The following is an 11,612-nucleotide window of genomic DNA, read 5'->3' on the forward strand; positions in this document are numbered from 1 at the left end:
GAATGTAGCCCAGGTCTACCTCTAGGTCATTTGTCTCAGACATTTTATATTGTTTCTGGACATGTGCTGATATGGTCATTTGCTTTTGCTTCTTGGACATGTTTAGTGTTTATCTGTGGCCTTAATACTGATTTGAGTCTGTGTTTTGGTATTTTTTTATGCTTTCTGATTGCCTCCAGATAGAGGTGATGAGGATGTGGGCTTCCCTTTTCACTCTTCTTATTACTCAACTCTGAGTAACTTTCACAGGTGTTGTCTGACTCCCTGGTATAAGGCAGTTGGTATTGGTTCTTGCCTGGGTTGTGGAGTTTTATAGGGTGTGATTGTAGCTTGACTATATGGCAGGAATTGCTGTCTCTTCTTGGGTAATATTATTTGGAGAGAAAGTGTCCCCCAAAGGTAAAATGTGGAATAAAAAACTACAAAACAGCAACAACAATAAAATAAGAAAAAAGAGAAAGAAAGGAAAAAACAACAACAAAAACTATATTGGATACTGTAGTTTATAATCACAGAAAAGGGAGAGGAGGGAGAGAAGAATTAGGAAAACAAATCTGTATTCTATATGCGTATGATTTTAATATCCTTTTTCAGCTTCATGTCTTTAAGGCTGCCTGATAAATTTTTAAGATATCATTGCTGGCTGTTATGCTGTAGCTCAGGAATTAATTTTCGGCCTGTTTTGTTTTTAAACTCTCTCCTCCTCTCCACACCCCTTGTTCTGGCCTTTTCTCTATTAATAAACAGTTCAGGGCTGGCTGCTGAGCTGCCAGTTTCTGCAAATACTGAGATTATCTATGTGTATGCATAGCAGAAGAACCCACAAGGGGTGGGAGTGGGGGGTATCTACTTGTTCAGGCAACCCCTCTAGTCACAAGAATGGAGGTGCACAAATAGCAGGGGCCAATGAACAGATACAAAAAAAAAAAAAAAAAAAGAAAGAAAAAGAACAAAGCAAAACTGGCAAAGTATTTTGTCCACCTTTGCTCCAATGTTCCCACAGCATTATTCTGTGGTGGATCTGATTGCTCCCCCGCTTGGTCTTGCTATTTGGTCTCTCCAAAGTTGTCGCCTCTAGGCCACTGAGCTTGGCAGATTCTAAAGTATGAGATTTCTTACTTCCGCTACAAGTTCCACTAGCTATAAGCCTTCAAACTTTTCAAATATTCCTGAATATGTGGTTCAGAGTTGTGGAGCTCTGCCCTGAATGTGCTTCGTCTGGTATTCTGCGGTACCATGGACAGAGATCTTCACTGTACCTCTACCCTCTCTGCCATCAAGCCCCGCCTCCATTAACTGACTTTGAAAGTGGCATTGTAGGATCAGCACTAGACTTCAAACCACAATGTCAAACCATGACTTGGGTCAGGCCCACCTTAGTCCTCAAACTGACATCTGGCATCTTTGCTCTTGAACAATTTAAACAATTCTTGTGCAGCAGATTTGCCTAATGCAATACATCCTTTGATTTCTTGAGCATTAATTGTGGCTCTAAACAAATGAAGTTTTAGACAAATTCAGTCTTTTCTCCACTTGTCATTATATTATTTATTGATCCAGTTGTGAGGATTTTTGTTTTCTTTACATGCAATCTGTAGGCTGTAGTCTTTGACATTCCTCAGTATTTCAAGTACTCTTTGTCTTCAGCAAACAAGGTTGTATCATCTGCATATCGCAGGTTGTTAATGAGTCTTCCTCCAATCCTGATGCCACATTCTTCTTCATATAATCCAGTTTCTCAGATTATTTGCTCAGCATACAGATTGAATAAGTATGGTAATAGGATACAACCCTAACATATACTTTTATTAATTTAAAACCATTCAGTGTCTCTTTGTTCTGTTTGAATGATTGCCTCTTGGTATGTATATACAGGTTCCTCATTTGCACAATTAAGTGTTCCAGAATACCCATTCTCAGCAATGTCGCTCATAGCTTGTCATGATCCACACAGTCAAAAGCCTTTACATAGTCAATAAAGCACAGGTAAATATCTTTCTGGTATTCTCTACTTTCAACCAAGATCCATCTGATGTCACCAATGATGTCCTTCATTCTGTGGGAATGTATATGTCTTTTCTTTCAAACAAATGTACAAATTCTATTCTGACCCCACTTTAGAGTTAAACAATAGTTTAGCTACCATGGCTTCCCGAAACAAAGACTTTCTAGCTTCCTTTTACTCCCTAGTGACACAAATACTTTTCTGGCCATTACTGCTTCCTGGAATAAAAGCGGGACTTTCAAATTCCTGGTAATATGAATTAGCCAGTTGGGTAAGGACACAGGATTGTGTGGTCAAAGCCCTAAACAATGGGTTGAGACACAGACTTAGACCTGCATCAGGAATAAAAAGCTGGTCTGTTCGCCCATCCAGTGGGTTTGCTGGTTTGTCCCTGTGCCGCTACACACCCTTCGGCAGAAGTAAAAGTTTGCCTTGCAGAGAGATTTTTTTATTTTACTGAGTGTTTGTTTGTAACATCAGTTCCACATCCTCATCGAAATCTGATTTAAATTTTTTTTTTTTTTTGGAAAGTATGTTGCTGTTTCAGGAGACTTTGTATTTAAAACATTCCTGTAAAACTTTTGAGCAAGCTTTCATTTTGATCAAACTGATCATCTTCATTTTTGTAATAATATCGAAGACTTATCCAGTAATTCTTTATGAATTTATATTATGGGGGGAAATCACCTAATAATAGTAACTTTTATTTACCATATTTACCATCATTAGGGTTTATTGGTTTTGAAGTACAGGTTCCCTAAATTCAAGGTACAATGCCAAAATCTTTGTTTTTAAACTATTTTCTCTCAAACTCTGCTGTGTCTTATTACTAAATGGAAATATACATTTAAAAAATTTGAAGATGCGCATCCATGACAAATCCTCAGTTTAGACAATCTTATGAGCTACTTGTGTCTGATAAGGAAGGTACATGCATGCTTAGTCCTGCTTAACTTAAAACATTAATGTATTAACACAGAACAAATCAGTCAAATCAAGACAGTGGGTAAGTTTGTATTGAGCCTTTTAGATTATAACATGAGATAAAATGAAAATCAATTGTTTAACCATATTTTACAGTTATAGTAAAATACTTTCAACTTCAAGGATTTATAATGAGATTACATTCCTCAAAAGGTGAGCATCAAGTAAACAGGATTTAATGAAACTCCTTGAATTTACTAGTTGACTCCTCCCTCAAACACAAAAGTAACCAGTTCTAATTAGTTACCTAAGAGTCTTCAAGTTCAAACCGACCTTGTCTTTAGACCTTGAACTGTTGCCATTTCAATTAATATCCACTATTTTTACTTCCAAAATGAGTTTTGCATTTGGTGGAATTTTGGCATCAGGCTGTCATCTCTTTCCATAAACCCATTCTGGTTCAATCTCTAGTCGAGCCTTTTCTCCCTGACTCATAGTCCATCCTCTGATGACTTTGCCAACTCCAACCTTAAAACTTAAAGGTTTGGCATTTTTCTTCTTCTTGGAACTTGTTTGAATATTAGTATCAAAAGCAGTTCCATCCTGAAGTGTTCCTGTGTACCAACAGTGAACAACATATCCCTTTTTGGGAAAGTTGGTTTTGTCTCCCTAATTTTAAGAATAGATTTTGTATATTTTGGTGGACCCTCTTCAAGAGCCTCTTCAGACTTGGTTTCTTTAGGTTTGTCATCATTAATCTTCACGTTTTTCACCTGCTCTGACACCTTACTTATACTTTCAGTACCTTTGAAGCGCTTAGTTTCAAAAAGATGGTTATAGGAAAGTAACCAAATGGTCCTTGTTAGCTGTTTTGGCCACCTTTTAAATATTTCCTCGTAGCTTGTGTTCTGCAAGAAATGAGTCTGAACCGTGTTCCTGCAGAAACTTGATAATGTCCTTCTTGGGCAGCTGCTCACTGTGCAGTTGTTCCAAGGTCCACACCTGCTGTGGAACGTTCGCCGCCATCTTCCCCCACTGCCTCAGTTCTACTCTGAAATCATTTTGAATGATCTCCAGTAAGATTTTGCATGTGATAATTGTATTGTTCTATGGACATTGCATTCCGTTGGGTCACTTTTCTTTGGAATGGATAAAAATATGGATCTTTTCCAATTAGTTGGCCAGATAGCTGTCAAATTTCTTGACGTAGCCTCTAGTGCTGCCTCAGTTTGTTTAAACATTTCAATTTGTATTACATCAGTTCCTGGATCCTTGTTTTTCGCCAAAGCCTTCAGTGCAGCTTGAACGTTTTCCTTCAATTCTGTTGGTTACTGATCATGCTACATCTTGAAGTGATTGAACATCAACCTATTCTTTTTGGTACAGTGACTCTGCATTCCTTCCATCTTCTTTTGATGTTTCCTGCATCATTAATATTTTGTCCATGTTGTTGCTGTTAAGTGCCATTGGGTCGGTTCTGACTCACAGCGAGCCCTCACAGGACTTCTGAAGAGCAGCTAGTGGGTTTAAACCACTGACTTTGTGTATTCCAGTGCTTATCCTTCTAGTGCCACACCAGGACTCCTTCAGTATTGCAACCCAATGCTTGATTTTGTTCTTTAATTCTTTCATCCTGAAAATGCTATATGTGACTTACAAATAATACCCTCTTGACCTGGCTTCAATGACTGGATGATCAGAGCTCAACTAGAAGAGGAAAAAAACAGTAATCTGATACAATTTGATGAACTTGACCTACACCTATGGATGCAGTAGCTCAAAAGAGGGAACAAATCTTTATAGCGAGGATCATTCCCACCCCCTCCACACACAGAGTAGACAGGAATGGGCAACTTGGACATTGGCTACCCAAAATGGGGGTGGGGGTGGGCTACAGCGTTAAGAAGTGACTGGCTTACAAGATTTCAAATAGGAATCTAGATCCAGAGGACATGGAGGAAGGTAGAATCTCCACCGAGTAGTATCCAATCTGTCTGGGTGGCGCTGATGAAAGGAGATGGGGACAGGTCCCTTGTGGTATAATAGTGAATAATTGTTATCAGGACTGACTGTGAGGGTTGGAAATGTAAAGGTAGATGTTTTGTAGCAAGGAGGGGACTGATTAACTTTGCAGTCCATGTTTTGTAACAAAAGAAGGGGAGTGGTTGCCTTTGCAGTCCAGGAGTGGAGGTCCCCAGGACCATCAAGGGAGAAGAGTGGAGTGCGAGACCCTACCCAGAGAAACAATGATGGGAGAAATGGTGCAGCTGGGGACTCTAGAACCAGAGAGGGAGAGGGGCTGTGTGCTAACGACCAGGGGGCAGTGGGGGGTGGCTTACAGGGTATACCCTTTGGTTGGTTGATGATGCATGGAGGGAATGTAACCATGGCAATGAGATGATGTACGATAGGATGAATGTAAAGCTAATGTTCTCCCATGTAAACTATCACATAATTCACAATAAAACATTAAAAAAAAAGCTATGTGTTTTCTTTTCCTTTTTTTGTTGTCTAATTTCAGTTCTTTACACATTTCATCATATTTGACTTTGTCTCCTCATATTACCCTTTGAAATTTTACATTGTTTTTACTTCCTCATTTCTTCCCGTTGCTTTGGCTTCTCCACACTCAAGAGCAAGTTTCAGAGTCTCTTCTGACAATAAACATTTTCACATTTTAATATGAGAGGTTTTTTTTTTTTTTTTTTTTTTTTTTTTTTTTACATACATGCTGATTATTGGGAAGTCAAAATTTTGAAATCATTTGGATTACATGTATAATTGACGTTATAACCTATCTTTTATTTCACCCTGGTCTCAAGAATGTTATGGGCCTGCATCTAAGGTGCAGCTATTGGTCTTTCCCTGTGCAGAAGAAAGAAGAGTGGTGAAAATCAAAGATGTTTGGAAATCATTAGCCCAATGGACCAATGAGCATGTGAATAGCAGTTTCCAGGACTCTGCAACAAGAAGAATGAGGTGATGCCTACCTACCACTCCCAGCTGCTCTGAAAGGGATCACATTAGGTGGAAAAAGAGAAAAAAAGACTGAGCTTTTGGTCAGAGGCTGGAGGAATCTGAGACTATGGCCCTCACCACCCTTCAGATCTGGAACTGAACACACCCTCATTGCCGTGTTTTCAGGCATGTGGTAGACAGGTTTTTAGGTGGGTATAGCAACACACTTGTAAGGTATGCTCACCACGGAGTGGTCGGCCTTCAAGATTAAAGCGACAACATTTACCTAAGGACAAAGGTGAAGAGGGATGGGAAGGACGGTGGAATGGAAACAGGAACCCCAGGGAGAAAGTGGGAAAACTGTTGTTCCATGGAAGGGATTGCAATCATTGAGATGAAACAAACTGTAGGATTTGTTATCAAACATGTCAAACCCGATAACCTGCTTTGTAAACCTCACTCAATTCATCATAAAAAGTTTCCCAAAAAATTAAAAAGTTCTGGGTCTGCATATGGGGTTGTGCATGCAGCACGTGAACCTAGCTTTCTTTGTCAGTCAACTATTAGGAAACATTTGGAGGCAGCTGGAAGAATTGGGACCAACATTTCCTCAAAGTATTTTGCTAAAGTTGTTGAGAATTCATTCCCTGCAAAGTAGTTTTATGTGAAGGTGTCTCTATTGGTCTAGAAGTTAAAAGCTGTGATACATAAAAAACAAAGTGAAGTTAGGAAAGTCATTGTTTTCACACCAGATGCTTTGGGAAATGCAGGATGCGCCTACTGTGCCAACTTGTAAGAAAGAAGGAGCCAGGCATTGAAGAAATGCTATTTTCAGGATGGGCTTTTGATTTTTTTTCCAATTTGTGTATGATGCTTCCTTTAGAAATCTTTCATATAATAGTGTTTTATGACTGAAATAAATAGTTCACATCATCCTTCCTGCAAGTGAGGGGTTGAGGCCTGAGCAATGAAGTCTTCTCCACGTCCCAGAGGAAGATGGTGGTGAAACAGGAAGAAAACTGCTTTCCCTAAACCATCCAGGGACGTTTTATATGTACATTAATTGCCTAAAAATATCGAAACATGAAGTTGTTATTTAAAGAACAGACTCTCCTCTGTTGTGGTTTATTGATTTTACTTTTTTACGTAATTTTTTTTTACTTAATGTAATACATATGGTGAAACAGCAATTTCTTACATTTCCTGTGGGAATGTTGAACTCGCTCCAGAAAATAATGTAGATACATATATCAAGAACCCTAATATGTCCATAGCCTTGTTTTGAGTGTGGTTTGAGGGTTATTGGAGCTGACTGCATAGTTGGTACTTGATGAAAGCTTTCTGAGAGATTGGTTTACAATTAAACTTTGTAATTTAATAACGGATTTGTGATTGTTAGTCCAGAAAGTGAAAACCCTCACTACACTGACTTAATGGTTGTCAATGTTGTTAAGTACCATCGAGTCAGTTCCGACCCATAGTGACCCTGTATAGGGTTTCCAAGGAGCAGCTCGTGAGCTTGAACCGCCGACTTTGACGTTCAAACCGATCTTGCAGTCCAGCGCGTTAACCCACAACGCCACACCAGGATAGTTTGATTAGTGTTTTGTCTTATCTCATTAGACTTTAGGGGAGCAAACGATTAGAAACTTTACCTTGGCCTTTGTCAAGATCTTATTTTAGAACCCGCTTTATTGAGATATGATTAACACACCATAGAATTCACCTGTTTAAAATACACAATTGAGTGGTTTTTTAGTATATTTACAGACTTGTTCAACCGTCACGATCATCTAATTTTTAAAAACATTTTATGACCTTAAAAGAAATCTGCTGATTAGCAGTCATATCCCGTCGCCACTTGGTCACCCACGAATCGATTTTGTTTCTTTAGATATGCCTATTCTGGACATTTTATAGAGAGAATCACACAATATGCATGGTTTTGTTTGTCTTTCCCTCAGCATAATGTTTTTAAGATTTAACCAGGTTGTAACATACAGGAACCCTTTATTTGTTTTGATGTGTATCGCTGAATAATTTTAGGAGTATTCCATTGTGGAGGTATCGTGTTTTGTTTATCTGTTCATCAGTTGATAGACATCTGGATTGCTTCTAGTCTTCATGCTGCTACGAACATTCATTACAAGCTTCTGTGTGGCTATGTATTGTCATTATTCTTGGGTAGATACTTAGATGGGTTATTTCTGGAACCTAAGGAGCTCTGGTAGCGTAGTGGTTATGAATCGGGCTGCGAACCGCAAGGTCAGCAGTTCGAAACTACCAGCTGCTCCACGGGAGAAAGATGAGGCTTTCTGTTCCCATAAAGATTTATAGCCTCAGAAACCCTGTACAGGGTCACTATGAGTAGGAAACAACTCCACGGCACAAAACAACAACAACATGCTGAGCCTTTATTTAACATTTTCAAATTACTCAAAGTGGCTGGCCCATTTTATATTACTGCTTGTGGCGCTGCAGTTAAGTGCTTGTCTGTGAACTGAAAGGCAAGTGTTACAAAGCTCTTTGTTGTTGTTGTTGTTAAGTGCCATCGAGTCGGGTCCGACCCATAGCGACCTTGTACAGGGTTTCCGAGGGTGTAAATCTTTACTGTCCATGCCCAGAGGCACCCAACTCTGCCGTCATCCTTGACCTGAAGGCACTCAGCCTTCCTGCTTCCTGGGCGGGTGGTTTCAGAGCCATCTCCTGTTGGTCACCTGCTTCTGTTGCTGCTTCCTGGTGTCTCCAGGGTTCCAGCACTCACTTCCTTCTGGGCCCTCACTATAATTACCTCTGATGGCCATTATTCCACCAACAGGCTCTTCAGGCAATCTAGGCTTTTACTACTGTCAAGGGCCACTCACAGCGACCCTGTCTGGATAGGGCTTTCAAGGAGCAGCTGGTGAGTTTGAACCACTGATCTTGTGGTTCAAATCAACCTTGTGTTCCAGTGCTTATCCTACAGCACCACACCAGGACTGCAGGCTTTTACTATTAGGTACTGGTATGGGTTAATGGGTTAATGCACTGGAACCACAAGGTTGGTTTGAACCACAAGGTCAGCAATTCAGATTCACCAGCCATTCTTGGGGACCCCTATACAGGGTCACTATGAGTCGGAATTGACTCAGCGGCACTTAACAACAACAACAGCCTCTACTCACTTATTACTCAACACCAAAACCACTTCCACATTATAGGTAACTGTTAGGGCAACACCCTACTCTTTTGTACCAAATTCTTAGTTATTTAGTGCTACTATTACAGAAATGGAGTCCTGGTGTGGCGCTGTGGGCTAATGCATCAGACTGCAAAGTCATTTGAACTGCAAGGTCGGTGGTTCAAGCTCACCAGCTGCTCCTTGTTGTTGTTGTTGTTGTTAGGTGCCATTGAGTCAGTACCGACTCATAGGGACCTTATGCACAGCAGAACAAAACACTGCCCGATCCTGGCCCAACCTCACTACTGTTGCCATGCGTGAGTCCATCGATGCTGCCACTTGGCCAATCCATCTCGTTAGGGGTCTCCCTCTTTTTCTCTGACCCTCCACCTTACCAAACAGGATATCCTTCTTCAGCAACTGCTCCCTCCTGACAATATGTCTGAAGTATGAGAGATGAAGTTTGGCCATCCTGGCCTCCAAGGAGCACTCTGGCTGCACTTCTTCCAGAACAGATCTATTGGTTCTTTTGGCAGCCATGGCACTTTCAGTATTCTCCTCCAACACCATAACTCAAAAGCATCAATTATTCTATGGTCTTCCTTATTCACTGTCCAGCTTTCACATCCATATGAGGTTATTGAAAATACCATAGTTTGGGTCAGGCTCAACTTAGTCCTCAAGCTGACATCTTTGCTCTTCAACACTTTAAAAAGGTCTTGTGCAGCAGATTTGCCTAATGCAATACGTCATTTGATTTCTTGACTGCTGCTTCTTTGAGTGTTGATAGTTGATCCAAAAAGAATGAAGTCCTTGACAACTTCAGTCTTTTCTCCATTGATAAGAATGTTGTTTATTGGTCCAGTGGTGAGGATTTTTGTTTTCTTGACATTGAGATATAATCCGTACTGAAGGCTGTGCTCTTTGATCTTCATCATTAAATGTTTTAAGTCCTCTTCATTTTCAGCAAACAGGGTTGTATCATCTACATGTCTCAGGTTGTTAATGAGTCTTCCTCCAATCCTGATGCCACATTTTTCTTCAGATAACACAACTTCTTGGATTATTTGCTCTGCATACAGGTTGAATAAGTATGGTGAAAGCATACAGCCTTGTCGCATACCTTTCTTAATTTTAAACCATTCAGTGTTCCCATGTTCTGTTCGAACAACTGCCTCTTGGTCCATGAACAGATTCCTCATGAGAACAATTAAGTGTTCCGGAATACTCATACTTCGCAGTGTTGTCCATAGCTTGTCATGATCCACACAATCAAAAGCCTTTGCGTAGTCAATAAAGCACAGGTAAACATCTTTCTGGTATTCTCTGCTTTCAGCCTAGATCCATCAGACATCAGTAATGATATCCCTCATTCCACGGCCTCTTCTGAATCTGGCTTGAACCTCTGGAAGTTCTCTGTCAATATATTATTGTAGCCATTTGTGTATTACCTTTAGCAAAACTTTACTCACATGAGATATCAAAAAGATTGTCCGATGATTTCCGCATTCCATTGGGTCACCTCTCTTTGGAATGGGCACAAATACGGATCTCTTCCAATCAGTGGGCCTAAAACAGGGTTACTCTGGGTCGGAATCGACTCGACGGCACTTAACAACAACAATGTAACAGAAATACCACAGTGAATGGCTTTACCAGAAATTTATTCTCTTACAGTTTAGGAGCTAGAAGTCTAAATCCAGGGCCCACCTCTCAGAGAGTTCTTTCTCTGTGTGCTTTAGGGGCAGGTCCTTGTCTCCTTTCTGCATCTGAGGGCCTGCAGCCCTGGAGATGGCCATGCATCAGCATCAGTGCCCCCCTAGGTCTTCCCACCTCCCGCACAGGAACACCAGGAGCAGAGGACAGCGTACTTTCTACTTGACTCCTCTCTCTTGGTGGTACTGAGGGCCCCTCCCTTTGCTCACTTCTCTGCCATTTTGTCTTTTCTAAGATGAAAGGTGATTCCGGCCCTGCCCCAGGAAAACTCCCCTGACATCTGGTCCAGCTGTGACCCGAGTAAGGGAATTATGTTCTAACTTGTACCACACTGTATAGGCTTTCCAAGGAACAGCTGGTGGGTTTGAACTACTGACCTGTGGTTAGCAGTCCAGGGCTGATGCTACAGTGCCAGTCCAGGATTTGGCTAATCATATCAGACCACAAAATGGGGGGACAATTACATCGTTATATAACTAACAAACCACTGAGAAGTGTGGTCCAGCCAAGTTGACACATTTTAGGGGGACTCAGTTCCATCCCAATCGTCCCACCCTCTGGCCTCCAACATTTCATGTCCTTGTTAAAGGAACACACTTGCACCCCATGTGTCATCCCAGAAGTCTTAACTCCATGACCAAATTCCATTCTGGGGCAAAAATTCTCATCTGTGAATCTAGAATAAAAGTGATCTGCTCCCAAAGAACAATTGTTATGAGGCAGACATTACACCTGGGAGAAATTGAAGGGGAAGAAGAGACAATGTGCACCAAGCTAGGAAAACACCCGCAGAACCATCTACCTGTGACCTCTCAAGGCTTGAACATAATCCTATTCTATGAGACCGTC

General features: G+C 40.8%; 1 pseudogene; it reads right to left on the bottom strand.

Annotated features, from left to right (window-relative positions):
- Window positions 1–3,292: 3,292 nt before the first annotated feature.
- LOC102820833 lies at window positions 3,293–3,955 on the bottom strand (annotated as a pseudogene).
- Window positions 3,956–11,612: the final 7,657 nt, after the last annotated feature.

The sequence above is a fragment of the Chrysochloris asiatica genome, unplaced genomic scaffold (assembly GCF_000296735.1).
Source record: "Chrysochloris asiatica unplaced genomic scaffold, ChrAsi1.0 scaffold00184, whole genome shotgun sequence".
Lineage (NCBI taxonomy): Eukaryota > Metazoa > Chordata > Mammalia > Afrosoricida > Chrysochloridae > Chrysochloris > Chrysochloris asiatica.